The sequence below is a fragment of the Protopterus annectens genome, chromosome 5.part0 (assembly GCF_019279795.1).
Source record: "Protopterus annectens isolate FY-2018-M chromosome 5.part0, PAN1.0, whole genome shotgun sequence".
Taxonomy (NCBI): Eukaryota; Metazoa; Chordata; order Ceratodontiformes; family Protopteridae; genus Protopterus; species Protopterus annectens.
The window spans coordinates 335,427,298-335,446,793 of record NC_056735.1 but is presented as its reverse complement, the minus strand read 5'-3'; positions in this window follow the sequence as shown (position 1 = coordinate 335,446,793).

Genomic DNA, 19,496 nt, shown 5'->3' with positions numbered 1-19,496 from the left:
CAGTGTTCTTGTGGCTTTACCTCCCTTGGCTGCTATTCCAGAAGCAATGAAAACAGATCAAAGTTTTCCAATCAGTATATCAAGTTTTCCAACAAAATATTCTAAATAACTTGACTGAAAAAGGGATATATCATGAAAAATACCACTGTTCAGAAAAAGCAGTAGTGGATATGGATTAACTGTATTCAAACATCTAGAATTCACTGCTATCAGTAACACATGTGGTACTCATCATCCTTGTTTCCATGTTTCTTGGACAGAGGTTGGTGCTTGAGTTTGTGGATTCTTTACTTTTTTTAGAGGTTCTTAGTTGGGGCATCCGTGGTCATTTATGTTTCTTATGTCCGCTGCCTTCAATGCCCAGGTTTCTGTACCATACAGTAGTACTGGTCGTACCAGTGTTTTGCACCCCTTACTTTTCAGCTCCTTTAGCATTCTTCTGTCATTCACTACACCTGACACTCTATACAAGCTGGCTGCAGCCCCTCTGCTTCTAGCTTTGACCTCTTCATTCAGACTTCCCTTCTCCTCAACCACCCCTCTCAGATACTTGAAGCTATTAACTTGTCCCACTATCTTCTCTTCTATCTAAATTCTCAACTTCTTCTGATTTCCCCAATTTGCTGCCATTACCACTGTCTTATCTGTACTTACTGTCATCCCACGTCTTCAGTTTTGCATTCCATTTCCCTATCCTTTGCTGAAGTTCTTTCTCAGAGTCTGTCTGTAGTGCCACATCATCTGCATACAGCAACTTTGTTGATCTGTCCCCTCCGATTTGTGTCATCCACAGTGGTGTAGTCCATCACCAGTATGAACAGTATGAACAGCAGTGGGCTCAGAGCTGAACCCCAGTGCACACCCACTCCACTTGGTACCCCTCTGTGAGACCAAATGCTGTTAGTACTTGAGTCATTGGGTCCTTGTGTATAGCCTGCACTAATTCTGCAAATGTGTGTGGGACTTGAAACCACCACAGTAGTGCCCAAATCAGCTTTCTTAGGACCTTGTCATATGCTTTCTCCAGTCTAGTTTCTTCTCAACTGTCTCTCTCACTGCAAACATCAGGTCAGTTGTGCTGCATCCTGATCTTAATCTGAACTGCTCATCTCCCATCTTACTTTCTCAAAACTTGTCAAAACTTAAACCCACCAAACTCGCAGCTGATAACCTCCCCTCTGAATACTTGAAAATCGCATCTGATACACTAGCCTTTCCAATTTCAATTCTAATCAACTGTTCCATAACAGAAGGCTATGTTCCCTTGATATGGAGAATATCCCACATCATTCCAATCCACAAAAGCACCCGGTCCACTGACCTCTCCATTTACTACCCGATTGCTATCCTCTCCCCTCTCTCCAAGATACCTGAAAAATTTATCAACACCCAGGTCTCCAACTACCTCCTAGCTAATAATCTCCTCTCCAAAACCCATCATGGTTTCAGGCCATATCACAGCACTACCTCCGCTCTGCTCTCCTTCACCAACACTATACTTCATCACAAAAACAATGGCCTCTTCTCTACTGCCATATTTCTAGATCTCTCAAAGGCCTTTGACATGGTATCTCATGAGCTACCACTCTCTACTCTCCCCAACCTCTCCTTCTCACAGCCAGCCTGCAACTGGTTACACAGCTATCTACACAGACTCCAGCAATCAGTAATCTGGGATGATAACATATCACCTCAAATCCCAGTTACTCTCGGAGTTCCCCAAGGGTCTATTCTTGGCCCTCTGCTATTCTCACTTTTCACCAACAACCTGCATACTGCCACCACACAAGCATCTCTTATACAGTATGGAGATGACTCTACTCTTATCTGCTCTGCCCCCACTCTACCAGAACTACAACAAATCACACAGGAATCATTCTCTTCTGTAGAAAGCTGGCTATCCAATGCTCAGCTCCTACTCAACCCAAGTAAGACAAAATGTCTCCTATTCCAACCTTCCAAAGCCACCCAAAACATCCCCACTTAACATTCTTGCCAAAGACAATACCATAATCTCTCCATCAGAACACACAAAATTACTTGGTGTGGAAATAGACAACAAACTTAGATTTGACACCCACATATCTCTCACAATAAAAAAAGTTCACAAGAAACTTGATGCATTATATTGAAGTCGCCAATTCTTAACCAAGGCGGCTAGAACCTCCATAGCCAATTCCCAGCTAATCTCAACCCTACTCTATGCATCCCCCATACTTATCAACCTTAAACAGACAGACCTACACAAGCTGGATGCTTGTTACAACAAAATTACTAAATTTGCCACTGGAACCTCCATCACTGTATCTCCTTTAAAGAACTAAATTGGCTAGAACTCCCACAACTCCTTCACGTTAATCAACTCACCCTCGCCCCCCTTAACATCCCTTCCCTTCAAACCCTTCTCCAACCCTATCACCCCACTAGGCCCTTAAGATCAAGCAACAAAAATCAATTCACTGTTATCAAACCCAAAAACTCAGCAGGAGAAGCCATATTTTTATGTACCATATCTAAACTTTGGAACAATGTTACACCCTCTATAACTGCAGCAGCCTTTTCAAGACTGCACTCAAATTCCACTTAAATTTGCACTGGCTTTGTCCTTGTTCTAATCCAGACTAACACCCCCACCCTTACACCCCCCCACCTAGATTCTTAACACAACTATATTACCACGACTACTGACCACAGTCAGAAATAGCTAGTTGTCTTTACATACTTTAACATCTTGTCTGACAACTTTGTTACTAATATAAACAAAAAGAAACTATCTTAACTTGCAACATTTTCTGTATATACTGTTGATAATCAATATCTTGTTATTGTATTAAAGCCAACAACCTGTAAAGTTGTTTACTATTGCTGCAACTTTGTATCTCTATCATGTACATGATGTGGAGCTTTTCTACCAGGGCATCCACTGAAAAAGGACCTGCGTCCAGTCAGAATTTCCCAGTAAACAAATGTAAATAAATAAATAATACTTTCTAGTACTATACATAATCTTTTATCATTAGCCCTCTCTAGCACTTTCATGCAGTATGTCAGGAGTTTGATAACTCTGTGCTACCCACAGTTGTGAATGTCCCCTTTCTTGTACGCTGACAATAGAATGATTAATCTTCACATATTTGGGGTATGCCTTTCTCTCCACACTGCTATGAGTGCCCTCAGGAGCCGTTTCTCCCTTATCTCACCCAGTATCTTTATCATACCTGCTGTGACCTCATCTGAGCCTGCTGATTTCCCTGACTTGATTTTCCTTGGTGCTATTTTTACTTCTTCTATGGTGGGCTTCTCCTCTTCTCTCTTTGTAGGCTGTGCCTGGGGCAATGCAGCTTCTGTGGGGTTTTCTTCAGTCAGAAGCTGCTGAAAGTACTTTATTCTATCCGCTTTGATGACCTGTGGACTGGTGAGCAGGTTGTTGTTGGTATCTCTTATGAAATGTCTTTCTTCTTTATCTTTCTGCCTTTGCCTTGCAACCTGATATAATTTCTTAGTACCATCTAGTGAGTCACTTTCCAGAAGCTGTTAGAGTGCCACTGATGCCCTGTTCTTTGCTATTGGGCAGCACAGTGGTACAGTGGATAATGTCGCCTCTCAGCAGGAGGTTCTCTGGTTCAATTCTCAGCTGGGGTGCCTTCTGTGCGGAGTCTGCATGTCCTCCCTGTGTTTGCGTGAGTTTCCTCCAGGATGTGCCTGGAACATTTCTCCCTGAGAATAGTCTCTATCCTAGTCGGACATTCCTGGTCAATAAATGTTAAATAAATAAATGTTACATCTCCTTTCTTAGCTTCTTTGTTAGCCAGCCAGTATTCCTTCCTAGTCTTGTTCGTCTTTTCTATCTCCCACTTTTTCCTGCATTCCTTCTTTCTTTTAATGACTGCATTCCACCGCCATCTTTTCTTATGTAACTTATTTATATGCCTGGATCAGCCATATATCTATTCTGTAGTCCTTACATATGCTGTTTTGAGGCACTGACATTCTTCTTCAACTCCACCTATTCTTTGGGTGCTAGAGCCCTGAGTATTTCCTTGAACTATTGGATTTTCTCCCCAGTCAGCTTTCAGCCCAATCTGTGTTGACCTCAGAGCATTGTCTGACTATTGCTTGCAGCTGATTTGTGGCAACCAGTAGCTTATGCTGTGGGCCGGCTGTTTCACTAGGGATGACTTTGCAATCACTGGTTCTACCCCAGTGCCATTTCATTACTAGGAGGAAGTGCACCTGAGTTGCATGTTGACCAGTCTTGTATGTGATCTTGTATGTGATCTTATGACTGTCTGTCTTTCTGAACCATGTGTTGGCTTCTATCAAGCTATTTGTCAGACAGAAGTCTAGAATGGCCTTTCCATCTTTATTCCTGTTCCCTCACCCATGTGGACCCAGGCAGTCCTCATATCCTGTTCTGCCTATCCCAATATGTGGATTCAAGTCACCCATTATCAACACCAATTCATGTTGTCCTACTTTATCTAGTAGGTCCTGCAACTGCTGCATGAATCACTCTTTTCCTCACTATCACAACACTGTTGTAGAGCATAGGCTGATATTATGAGAATGGCCCTATCATTAGGCTGGAGTTTGATTGTCATGAGTCTGCTACTAATTCTGATGACATCCCTCACTGCCTTCTGAAGCCTCTCTCTCACTACAATTAACACACCATTTCTAGCCTGTCCTCCTCCTGAGTAGTACACTGTGGATCCCAGGCCAAGTTTCTTTGCTGCACTACCCTTCAATCTTATATCTTGGATGCATAGGATGTTCAGCCTCCTCTGTACCATCATGTCATCTTTATTCTTTCCTGCCTAATCATACAGTTGAGTTGTTTAACTTATATCAAGGCATACAATCACAGCCAAAATGGATTAGCTAGGCAGATAGATGACATGGTTGTAATGCAAACATACAAAACAGTGACACTTTCCGCTTGGAGTTAATGCTCCGTAGTGAACAGCCAAGATAAATCGTAGAAATAAAATACTGAGGAGCAAAACAATGAAGGAGTATATGTACCAAAGTCCCATTCAAAAATATATTCGTTGTAAGAATGCGATAAAATCCAGGACACTCAAATAAAACTGAGTAAATTTATTATAGTAATTGAGTAGGTTAGCGCTTTCGCTGGTTAGCTTCTTCAGACCTCATACAACAAAATGCTCATAAACACGGATTTAAATACCCAAAAAGGGCGCGAAAATTATGAATACTAATTCTCATTCTTTTAATACATTAAAAGTCATTCATTAAAACCACATTGATGCATTAAATCAACCACTGAAAATACATATATCTCAATGCAATTTATATAAAAACATTTACATATAAAAATATAAAAATGTGTCTACACAAAAGAATATATATGTGACACATAAATTTTCTGCAATAAAACATAAAATGAACAATAAATATCTAAATGTACATGCAGCAGAAAAATATAAAAAGAATGACTGAAAATGAGAAGCATATAATAATAGAACATCTGTGGCCCTTTATTTATTATGTCTCAAGCTCCTCATTTTAACAATGGTCTCAAAGGAACTTTACCATTGAGACCTGGTGACACGTCAGACCTGAATTTAATTATCCAGTGTGTTTCTCTAGCTTGAGTGTAATTGTCTATATCTCCTCTCCTGATGGTAGTGTATGTCCGTTCTAAAATCCTAAACCTAAAGGAGTGTTCTGCCTGCATCACGCATACATGTCTGGCTAAGGCATTGTGCAAGTTCCCTTCCTGACGTGATATATGTGCTCACGAATCCTGTCCCTCAGACAGCGATTCGTTTTTCCTATATAAAAAGCTTGACATAAGTCACATGTAGCCAGGTATACCACATTTTTGGTCATACAGTCACCTTGGGCCCTAATCTTAAATTCTCCTAATCCCAAAGGATGTACGAATGTGTTGTCCGTGGATATGAACGAGCAAAAATTGCACATATTGCATGGTTTGGTGAAACTCTGCTCTGTGCAGTACTTATATCCCTGCATTTTAGGATAGCAGAGAAGACTTTTTAAATTCTTTTTGTTCTTATAGACAAATTTGGGTCTATCAGCTGTAATTTCCTTAATTTTAGGATCTACTGAAAGTACATGCCAATGTTTGTTAAAAATGTCCTTAATGGGGCCTATATCTTTGGTATAATACACAGGAAGTAATATCTGTTGTGTAGCCCTAACTTGATTTACTTGCATTCCATCATTATCTATACTGTTCACGTCCAAACCTCCTGTATTGCTATTATCAATGGAGAAATATGGTTTGGCTCTTGTATCCCTTAAACCGGGCATATCTTCTGTTATAGTCATCAAATCCATGTCTTTGTAACATCTATCACTCAGCATTTCCTTAAATCGAGCAATGTCTATCTCATATTTTGCATCCATGGGGGTATACCTAGAGATGCGTATCGCTTGCCCTCTCACTATGTTCTTATATATATAGCCCGGATGCATACTGTGCCGATGCAACAAGGTGTTCTTATGACATGGTTTGCGATATAGCCCAGTATTCACTGAACCATCGCCCAATTTTTCAACATAGATTTCTAAATAAGGAATGTAACAATCTGACCATTCCATTGTGAATTTCAAAAATCTAGTCGATGTATTAATTTCTTCTAAAAAAGACTCCAATTGTGTGGGTGTACCTGTCCAAATAAGGAACAGGTCATCCACAAAACGCCTGTAAAAGGAAACATGTTCCTTATAAAGAAGACTCTCAAACAGATAGCTGCCCTCCCACTCCGCCATAACGAGACTGGTGTAGCTGTTGGCGCATGATGTGCCCATGGCTACGCCATCTCGCTGGAGGTAGATCTTGTCATGAAAGCAAAAAATATTGGAGTGTAACACAATGTTCAAAAGGCCCAATAGCAGCTCAATGTTTGCTTCGGTGATGTTATCAACTCTTTTCAAATAACTGCCTAACATATCAATACCCACATTGTTGGGTATAACCGTGAACAAGGATTGAACATCCATGGTCACGAATATCACATCATCCAATGTGGTGGAAGTGTTAGTAAACTGGCACAAATCTAAAAGGAACTGCTTGGTGTCTCTAAGGATATAACTATTGGAGTCCACAACAGGTCTTAGAAGACTTTCAATAAAAATAGACAGGGGTTCAGTAGACCTCCCTCTTCCGGCTACTATTGGTCTCATGGGTAGACCCAAATTTGTCTATAAGAACAAAAAGAATTTAAAAAGTCTTCTCTGCTATCCTAAAATGCAGGGATATAAGTACTGCACAGAGCAGAGTTTCACCAAACCATGCAATATGTGCAATTTTTGCTCGTTCATATCCACGGACAACACATTCGTACATCCTTTGGGATTAGGAGAATTTAAGATTAGGGCCCAAGGTGATTGTATGACCAAAAATGTGGTATACCTGGCTACATGTGACTTATGTCAAGCTTTTTATATAGGAAAAACGAATCGCTGTCTGAGGGACAGGATTCGTGAGCACATATATCACGTCAGGAAGGGGAACTTGCACAATGCCTTAGCCAGACATGTACGTGATGCAGGCAGCGAACACTCCTTTAGGTTTAGGATTTTAGAACGGACATACACTACCATCAGGAGAGGAGATATAGACAATTACACTCAAGCTAGAGAAACACACTGGATAATTAAATTCAGGTCTGACGTGTCACCAGGTCTCAATGGTAAAGTTCCTTTGAGACCATTGTTAAAAATGAGGAGCTTGAGACATAATAAATAAAGGGCCACAGATGTTCTATTATTATATGCTTCTCATTTTCAGTCATTCTTTTTATATTTTTCTGCTGCATGTACATTTAGATATTTATTGTTCATTTTATGTTTTATTGCAGAAAATTTATGTGTCACATATATATTCTTTTGTGTAGACACATTTTTATATTTTTATATGTAAATGTTTTTATATACATTGCATTGAGATATATGTATTTTCAGTGGTTGATTTAATGCATCAATGTGGTTTTAATGAATGACTTTTAATGTATTAAAAGAATGAGAATTAGTATTCATAATTTTCGCGCCCTTTTTGGGTATTTAAATCCGTGTTTATGAGCATTTTGTTGTATGAGGTCTGAAGAAGCTAACCAGCGAAAGCGCTAACCTACTCAATTACTATAATAAATTTACTCAGTTTTATTTGAGTGTCCTGGATTTTATCGCATTCTTACAACGAATATATTTTTGAATGGGACTTTGGTACATATACTCCTTCATTGTTTTGCTCCTCAGTATTTTATTTCTACGTAATGCAAACATAGATGAGAGTTGTAGGTGTGAATGTCAGTTCCTTCAGTTTGTATACAGTATTCCTCATGTATGTGCAGTATTCAGAGTGACATAGCAATAAATGAATGTGCAAAATGTGAAATTATATTTCATGTCAAGGATAAAGGACATATGATGCTCACTGTTTTCAGTGTTATTTTGTACATAGCAAACATAACATATTCTAAGACCCCAACCCCTACTATTAAAGACACCTCAGCTGATATAGCCACCCAGTTTAACAACTTTTTTACAGAATCTATACTTGCACTAACAAAATCTCAATACCCCCCCATACCCAAATGACAAACAAGATCTCCTAACTAATGAAAGCAGCTTTACCTTTCAAGGAGTCCCTGTATCCCTGATTAAAAAAATACTCAAAAAGCTAAAAGCAACCACATTGGCTGCAGATGAGCTCCCAGCAGAATTTCTGAAAATACCAGCTGAAGCAATAGCATATCCAATAACTATCTTAATTAACAATTCGGTTGTCTTTCGGCTTTTCCCGGTTAGGGGTCGCCACAGCGGAACTCCGGTCCAATAATGATTGGCAGTAGATTTTAATGAACGCCAAGGTGCCAGCTCGACATCCAACCTTCAACGAAGGCATGACCACTTACGCATGTCTTTTGAATGCCCATCCAACCACGGGGAGGACATGCAGACTCCACACAGAAGGCACTCCCCGCACTCCATCCGAGAATCGAACAGGAGAACCTCTTGCTGTGAGGCAACAACCCTACCACTGCACCACTGCAGATATCTTAATTAATTTCTGAAAATCTAGCCCCTGACCTCTGGAAGGTCTCTCATATTATTCCCCCTTCATAAATGGGGAAACTCAAAAGAACTAACAAAGTATTGCCCCATAGTCATACTGTTCCCCCCCTCTCACAAATACTAGAAAGGTGTATTGACATTCAAATAGTGCAACACCTCACTACACATCAGCTGATCGCTAACACCCAACATGGGTTCAGGCCTCACCACAGCACAACCACTGCTCTCATGTCTTTCACTCACTTAGTTAATGGGCATAGAAATGATGGCAAATATGTTTCAGCTCTCTTCCTAGACCTTTCCAAGGCATTTGATATGGTTAATCATAGCAAGCTAATTAAAGCCCTGTCAGAACTAAATCTTAGCCAATCTACTATCAATTGGTTTCATAATTACCTAACAGGGAGACAGCAGGCAGTTAAATGGCACCAGGAGCTATCCCTTCTGCTCCCTGTTACAAAAGGAGTTCCACGAGGCTCCATTTTTTACTATTTTCACAAATAACCTTCACACCTCCACTCTCCACTCCTCAGTCATCCAATACACAGATGACTCCACATTTGACTGTGCCTCCTCTTCTCTGCAAGAACTACACCAGCAAACACAAGCTTCCTTTCTCTCTGTTGAATCTTGGCTCAGTGACCACTAAATAATACTCAACCCTAGCAAAACAAAACGTATCATTTTCCAACCAACCCAACAAACCAAGCCTGACCTATCATTTAGCATCTTATCCAGTAACAAAACTATCATATCTCCTGATATCCACACAAAGCTTCTAAGGGTTATAATTGACCATAACATGAAATTCGCCATCCATATCTCCCTCACCATAAAATACACAAAAAACTTGGTAGTCTATATAGGAATAAAAAGTTCTTAACAAATTCTGCTAGAGCCACCATTGCACATACTCACTTCATCTCTATACTAATATATGCCTCTCCAATCCTCACCAACCTTAGAAAATCTGAGCTATCCAAACTCGATGCCTTTTATAACAAAATTGCCAAATTTGCTACTAACAATCCCTACAGATCCCACCATTGTCTAGCTCTCAAACAACTCAATTGGCTTGAACTTCTGAACCTACTTCTATACAATCAGCTTACCCTGACCCATAAAATTCTACACCATCCTAAAAAAAAAAAAATCTTCTCTACAACAACTAATAAGTCCATACTGCTGTACCAAAACCTCCGGTCCACAAACAAACCTCTGCTCAAAGTAACTAAAGACAAGAATGCTGCTGGCTCATCCCTCTTCTCTAACACTATTGCCAAACAATGGAATAAACTACCCCCCTCATCAATGCTACACCTTCCATACATGAATTTAAGAAAGACTTAAAATTACATTTACCTAACTCATGGCTCTGCAACTGTGACAGTCCAGGTTAATACTAGGAACCTCTTGGACCGCTATCTACGTTCAACTACTAAAATGTAGGTATTTATATCTGTTGAAACTATGTCACATGTTAATGTTGAATGTTGAGTGTTATTAATATACTGTGATGCATATATACAAAATGTCAATTAACAATGTTCCTTGAATTACTATTCTGTTAAAATTATTTGTGGAGCTTTTCTCCTCGGGCCTCTGCTGAAAAAGGACCTATGTCCAGATGGACTTTCCCGGTAAACAAATGTAAAATAAATAAAATAAATAAAATATTCACCTGACACAATCATTCAATAGCAATAATAAATTCTTATTTCCTTTTTAGCAGGTGTTGAAGATCGGGCAGAATTGAGCTCCATTCACAGACTCTATAGAAGAGTAATTGAGGGAGGGAGGTATTTGTTACAACTGCCAACATTCATTTCCAGCAAACACTCATAACATAGTTAAAAAAACTGTTTTATTTGCAGCTTCATGCATGCTAATATTAATGCCAGACTACCCAATATGGATCTGCAAGGTAAGTGCAGTAGTCATCGATTTCTTGTGAATAACATTACTGATATAATTAAAATGTTGTCCTATTTGTTATAATCTGGGTATGTTTGATAACTGCAATTTTTTTCCCTTTTATTTATTTATTTTTTTGTAAAGTCACAACCTAAATGACACACATCTTTGTATAACTGTCATAGTGATTTTTGCCTATAATGTTTCGTCTATATGCCATTATTGCTGTTTGACCGGCTGGATATGCTCATTGACTCTTATATATCCTGTATAATTAATGGGTCTATATTACATGATCAAAACCTTAGGTTATCAAACACCTAAAGGTCACTCATGAAATATTGAACCCTTAATATCGAAAATGGCCATTTCCACACAGGGAAACAATGCCATTGGCCAAATTAAAAAAAAAAAAAAGTTATAAACTGAAATAAAGTGGGGGGCTTTGCCCCCACACCCCCCTAACTAAATATGCCAACTCCAAGATTGATCTACAGTGGAGAAAGAACAAAATCTGTGTAACGGCCAAACGGCTCATTTCCCTGTGTGGAAACAGTCATTCGCAATTTTCAGACTTTGACATTTTGTGATCAACCTTTAGGTGTTCGATAACCTAAGGTTTCGATCACATAATATGGAACCATAATTAATGGTCATCCTTACAGTATTTAAGTTGTGCAGGTGCATGCATAAGATTGCTACAAACATAGGTAGTGACAGTGATGTTTGTGAGGCATTACAGTGTTTGAGTTGAGTAGGTACATAGGTGAGAATATTACAACCATAGGTAGTGACAGTGATGCATTAATTGATGAACAGTAACGTGTGTGACATACCCTAAGTAAGGAGATATTACATACTGTCACCGCGGATATGATTGTCCAGTTGTTCTGATGTGCTATATTGTTTTCCAGTTCAATGATGTGATATCAGCCATTAACAATGTTGCACTGCTCATCTCATTTGCATATATGTATTTTAAGTTTACCACTACTTGTTTTACTTACTCTCTCTCTCTCTCTCTCTCTCTCTCTCTCTCTCATATCAAGAGAGAGAGATAGAAAACAAATGTCTGTTATTTGCGGTATGTCAACATGACTCATTACTTGCACATAAACCTCAGTTATATTTGAGAATAATTATCATATTGAAAACTTCAGCATGAAAGTTTGAGGCACATATACAAACAATGGGCCATGGAAGTAATGTTTTTCTGTCAAATTCTCTGCTTAACATTATCATAGACCATATATCAAGTAGTTTATACCACCGGCCTCATTTCAGATGCTGTCAGTGTCACTGTGAGCTTACAGTGCTCCATGCGTTGTGAAATGTAGGAACATGTCAGTGTTGCATGGCATCTTTGTTTTGATATGTAGTGATATATATATATATATATATATATATATATATATATATATATATATATGTGTGTGTGTGTGTGTGTGTGTGTGTGTGTGCATGCTCTTGCTGTGCATATGTGTGTTTTGCATGCATACTGATGGCTGGTTCATAACTGAATAAGTAGTTATACATTTTCTTGGATAAACTGTGTATTGTATGTCACATAATGTGCTGTATAAACCTAATGACATTGTTTGATGGACACAGTGGCCCACCAATGACTTTCTATTAATATTATCAATACATATTGATAATGGGACATTGGGAATGTTGTTTAATCATGACTGTGCACCTGCTACCCTCGTTTTTTGCTGTACAAAGTATTAATACACCTTATGGGTCATATCAACTGACAATTATGTTTTAATGACACCTGTAATGCATTGTGATATACCTTAAGCAAGCATGTCACTGTTACAGACTCATATGTTTTGATCATGTTATTGGCATACCATGTACTGTCTTTAACATTATTTAAGTGTAGATCTGATTGTGTTTTATGACAGACCTGTTTTGTACATGGCTATGATGTATGTTAAAATACAATGTTTACATTGCTATGAATTTAAATCATGCGTTTGATTACATATCTTGGTACAGTTGCATAAGGTCAGTCAGTACTGCAATATTACATACAGACAAGTTTCCACCTGTAGATTGTGTCAGTTTGTGTATGTTATGTACTCATATCTTTCTGGGAACATGTATTATGTATGCACTTTTTTTACTGTATTCAAACTTATCAGATTGTGGGACCCATGGCAAATCTCTTATCAGATACCAGAGATGATGATATGCCAGAGCACTGCCAGGCAACTCAGGCACAGAGGACCAGGATGATGATGGGTCAGTGATGGTGATGATGATGATGATGATGTGAGATTGGGACCTGAACATGCCATTATTCCTGCTGCTCACCATAGAAAACTTCTACCATCATCACAGGGAGATGATTTATGGGACCAGATCTGGGAGGTGATGACAGATGCCTTCTAGATACAGATGAGAGACCTGATGGGGAACTTTTTCCACAACATGCCATAGGCCATGCATGACTCCTTCTGGGAGATTGCAAATGAGATAATCTGTGATGTGTGACTCTATCAGCCGCTCCTCAGGACAATAGGTTTTGGTTGTGAGAGCCATTTATGTAATGCTGCCACTATGGTGCTTGCCATGTAAAAAAAAATGCATAGCAAATGGCTGTCATGTTTTTCTGATATATGTCCTACTGCACACTGTAGATATTATGCCATATGTGGCATTGTGTTGCAGTTGGAGTATGACAAACATTACCACATTGCTTATACGGAAATTGACTAGATGTACATGAAATGTTCTACTTGATTTATACATTGCTTCATATGGGCAGGGTTGTTACTCTTTACATGTGTGTGTGTGTGTGTGTGTGTGTGTGTGTGTGTGTGTGTGTGTGTGTGTGTGTGTGTGTGCGTAAGTGGGTCATAGTATTATTATTTCCAATACACTGCTGCCCTGCATGTGACAGATATGACTGTCCCAGGTAACATGATACAAACATACCTCTCCACCTCTTAGAACAGGAAATCTGGACAAAGCCTAAAATAATGGGGGGGGGGGGGTCAAAGGCCAAAAAATAGGGACAGATTTTAAATATTGTTCTTAGAAACTTATAAAAGCTACTGGAATAATAGCTGCTGTGTTAGTGTGCATTTTCTGAAGGATATGAAGTCTGAAACTCTGATGTCTGTTATTAATTAGTGACATCAATCCCAGTGATTTGCCAGAAAACCACAAATTTTATGAGGGACAGACCAAAAATAAAAGGCAAAAAAATGGACATTCTGCAAAAATCCAGAGATTTGAGAGGTATAGATACAAGTGAGACACAATTGTTTTGCTTATATTTTTCCACTGTATAAATGGGTGGGATGACAACAAATTACAAACTGCACACAAAATAACTTCACCCGTAACATACTTCACCCGTAACACAGTGCAGAGAGTCAATCTCGTTTATTTGCACACACTATCTGTGTGTATGCATTGCATCCATTTCTCTATTGGTTGTTGCTATCTTATGACTGTTCACCAACATGACAGGTCCCTGCCCATGTGATTTCTGTAACTGCAAAATTGTTGTGTTATGCTGTCACACTGGTGCAGTGGCTTTGTGTGTGGCATGTAGTAGAAAATATTGTGTCATATTACATTACTGTGACTGCTATATATAGGCAGAGATCCTTCACATACTGCATAGCCACTGTTCCATTAGTGTGTACACAGTAGGGTAGATGCTATATTTAGCATCATTCCTGAATGCCTTGTTTGCCCTTATCTGTTGTATTACAACATGCATAAACAGATTAGCATACATGCCCATGTCTATGCACTTGGAGTACATATGCAATGATATGTATACATGTACATGCGTGTGGATGTATTATGGTAGACACACAAATTCCCTTTTAATTTGGGACTGTGTATTTATATAGGCATTCCATTTTCCTGTACCATACTATTGTTCACAGGATTATCCTTTAGTCAGTCCTACACATGGACAATGCTACTTATATCAATAAAGGTGCTTGTTGAACCTATTGTATTATGTTTGTATGACAGTGTATATATGTGTCTGCAATACTGAAAATTATTTTGTGTGCATCTTGCTGTTTAACACTTACACATTACTGCGTTTGTGTAATTTGTACACAGACATGTTTAGAAGGCATTAGCAATGCAGTTTACATGTCACATACATTTGATATTTGCTTCAATGTAGCTTGAATGGACTTCCACACCTCCCTATTTGGTGAACGAGTTCACTTTTAAATTTCAAAATCCCAAAACTTCGAACCTCTAAATCCTGATGTTCAGAAGTTTCAAGTTTTGGAACCTCGAAATGTATGAATGGAGATTGCTGTATAGTGCAGAACAGGAGCTTTACCGTTCTCTTCACTACTGTGCAATCTCGGAGTTGGTATATTTAAGTTGCGAGGGGTGTGTGGGGAGGTGCAAGGGGGCTTCCTCCTCTACAAAAACATGATGTATGAGGTTTTCTTCTTGTAGATATGTTTTATTTTTCATTTCAAGATTCCAAAACCTCAAACTTCTGAACATCGGGATTTAGAGGTTCGAGGTTTGGGGATTTCAAAATTTAAAATTAGACCTGTGGTGAACACATGCATGCTGCCATTTGCTTCAATGTAGCTTAGGAAGACTTCCACATCACCCTATTTGGTGAACACATGCATGTTCAATGTGACCCCCTTAGATAAGATTGTCTGGCTTTATTTTGTGCCTACTCACTGATGTGGGCCTGTGTTGTCCATCTCCCTTCTCCCTTCTAGCTTTGGCATGTGTTGCACATATAAATGACATACATTAACCTACCTGTATGTTATTATCATTGCCATGTAGCTGCACTGTTACAATGCTACTTTGTGCCAAATTGTTGGGCATTATATAAGGAAAGTCATATGCACACAGGTTGCTTGTCAATTGCTTGCATCTCATCATTGTTCCTGTTAGACTTCTATGCTGACCATTACCCAGGAGCTGGTTTTCTTCATTCCTATGCACAAGCTGCCCTTTCCTATCTGGGGTTACACATACACATCTTATTATTTGGATGTCATTGGTGTGAGCATGTGTACTGGCATTTATTTCTGATAGTATCATGTTTATCCATTGCATGTCACTCATATGCAACAACACATTGGTGCTGCCTCTAACAAGGCATTCCATTTTGCCAGTGTTTGGGTTGAGTACACTTATCTTTGTATTAAACAGGCACACTCTTTCTTTATGACACAACTGCTGTTTGGCACTGTTCTTGGTTGTTTGCCTTTTACAGGCAGAGATGGAGGCTCTAGTCTGTTCTCTGCTTGTCATCTCCTGCATTTTCTTGGCTGGATTTGCTCATCTGTGCTGTTCCTTAGTTTACACTTACACAGCAGACACCCTACTTGATGACTGGATTAAATGTTCACTGTCTACTGCTATCCTCATTTATTTCCCTACAACACACACTTATCAGTCGTACACATTCAGGCATAACTGTCACACAGTTTGCCACATCTCAGCACTGACTAGTGTTTAATTACATATCTAGTTCTAGACTGCACCATGACTTGTATGCACGCCTTCCCTGTTTGTCCATTTTCCTTTACCAATGTTGCAGATTCTGTGTGTTGTCTGGGTACCTTAGCTCTCCTTTATGTTTATTGCTAGCCTTTGTCTGTCATGTCTTTATGACATTTGTTATATGTTTATACTTACTGTTTTGCAGTCCTCCTCCTATTTACCTGCCTTTTCTATTCCTTCTATTCTCAAAAAAAAAAAAAAAAAAAAAATAGGACATATTTCCACCAAAATAATAAAAATAATAATAATACTCCACTCCTCTCTGGCTGTGCCTTAGATTTCATCATACCCCATATATCCATCTTCTTCACCCTCACCCCACATCTGCTTTTCTATGCCTCTATTTACTTGGGCTTGTGCAACTTCTGCTCCCCACATGTGCCCCACACCCATTGTTAACTCCTTTTAGCCATGGCAAAGTGACCATGATTGCCCTTTGTACTAATCAATATTTTTATTTGAAATTTTGAAGATTATGTTGGATTCTATATATTGTGATTACTGTATTTATATAGATCTATATACAGATACAATATTCATAATTGTTTGTGAATATTTGTCACTTTCTGGACAGATTGCTCTATAATTGCATTCCTCTAGTAATCTTCAGTTAGTTACACTTTTCTTGTTACATTTCTATAGATGTATATTGATAATGCACATCACGCTTTATGAAACACTTTTCTTGACAAACAGATTTGAAATGACTGCTTGAGAGGGCGCATGTTTCATTTTTTTCCTGACTAATACAAATTCTTTCTCTAGGTTTTCTAGTAGTTTTGCCAATATAGAAATTGTTATATATGACACATGTAGCAAGGCAGGCAGTATCTTCTGTAGTACAAGTTGCAAAACTTTGAAAAAAAAACAGTCCTTTACTTGTAATAGCTTGTATAAAAACAGTTTTTCCATTGTACAGTATCCTTAGTATTCAAGGTTAACCTAGTGGGTGAATAAATAGGCACCCTGTTGAAATGATGGCACTTGAAATGCTGACTGCTGACACTCCAAAAAGAAAAGGCTGAAAATCCAGAAGAGAGAGAGAGAGAGATTATTGAACACGACTCTTCTCCTTTAAACTTCTCTTTCTGCAGGGGAACAAGTTCCCCTACACCTTCCATTTTGAACTTATATATCCTAACTCTGTGATTGCCATACCTCAGAGAAAAGGGAATATTCCAGGAAATGGCCAACTAGAAGCTAAAATATGTAAGCTCAGTTTTTTATCTATTCAGTCTCCGTGTTTTGGGACTCTCTGTCTAGCAGGTCCCAAAATTGCAAATGGTCACTGAACAAATATCCTTATGACGCAGCTGTTACTTTAATTTTTTTTTTCTTTTATATACAAATTTTGGAACATCACCAAACAAATCTTTAAAATCAGATGCTGAGGTAGTTATGGACTAATTATTTCATATTATATTCTGCATTTCTTTAGTTATTTGATTTTGTTTCATAACATGTCTAACCATTTTAGTAGAAGGCTGCTGTGAATAACATCTACTAGCAATTGTATGGTGCTCAGAGAAACTGGGTATCCCTGAGCCCTATATTCTAAAAGTACTCTCTCCTTATTAGTTTGCAAGAAGTTTGAGATGTAAAGTCTTTGTATTAAATTGATTAGTCACCTGATTGAGAGAACTCAAAAGTTCATCTTCATTTGTGTGCAAATACATACTCTTAAAAACTGGCTTCTAATATTACTACTATTCATAGGTTCATAGGTAGTTACTAGTCTATTGGCCCTAGGGCCTATACAAGCCTAGCCAAAATGGTACCTTGGCTTTCACCACCCAAGAAAATTATTTTCCTGTGACCCTGTCAAGCAGAGCCACAGAGGTGATCCCCAGGGTGAATTTCCTATTTCCCATCCAATCATCAAGATTTTTCTTGAAGACTGCTAATGAGGAGCTTTGTTTGATATAGATAGTTAGTTTGTTCCAGAGTATGGAATCTATCCCTCCAGCATGTTCTGTTTATTGTGGTGACAAGGTTTAGGTCCTTAGACTTTGTATTAAATTGATTAGTCACCTGATTGAGAGAACTCAAAAGTTCATCTTCATTTGTGTGCAAATACATACTCTTAAAAACTGGCTTCTAATATTACTACTATTCATAGGTTCATAGGTAGTTACTAGTCTATTGGCCCTAGGGCCTATACAAGCCTAGCCAAAATGGTACCTTGGCTTTCACCACCCAAGAAAATTATTTTCCTGTGACCCTGTCAAGCAGAGCCACAGAGGTGATCCCCGGGGTGAATTTCCTATTTCCCATCCAATCATCAAGATTTTTCTTGAAGACTGCTAATGAGGAGCTTTGTTTGATATAGATAGTTAGTTTGTTCCAGAGTATGGAATCTATCCCTCCAGCATGTTCTGTTTATTGTGGTGACAAGGTTTAGGTCCTTAGAGCGTGTAACTCGGAGGGACTGGGATTTCTTTAAGTGGAGAATATCCAACAGCTCTGGGTTTAACATAGCTTTGTATGTTAGGCAGAGATCGCCTCTGAGCAGGAGATACGCGATGAAGTAAAGCTGGAGTTTTTTGAGACGGTCTGCGTAGGGCATCTGTTTGAGGCTGGTAATCCTCTTTGGGAGGTATTTCTGCGGCCTTTCCAGTTGTTGTAGATGTCTTGTGAGGTACATACCAAAAGAGGCGTTGTACTCTATAATGGGTCTAATGAGTGACGAGTAGAGGGAAACAATGACCTCTTTATTCCTGGATGAGAAACCTTTTGTGATGAGGTGTGCCATGTAGAAGGATTTCCTGACTACTGTGGCAATGTGATTATCAATGGAGAGACTACAGTCCACCTGTGTCCCAAGGTCTCTTATCACTCTTTCGGTGTTAAGTAGACTACAACCTATGTGGTAGCTCATGGGTACAGGGTTTTTACCAAAGGGGATGACAATGTACTTTTTCACATTGAGCTTGAGGCCAAGGCTTTGACACCAGGCATCTGTCTCAGTGAGGCCCTTTTGTAGG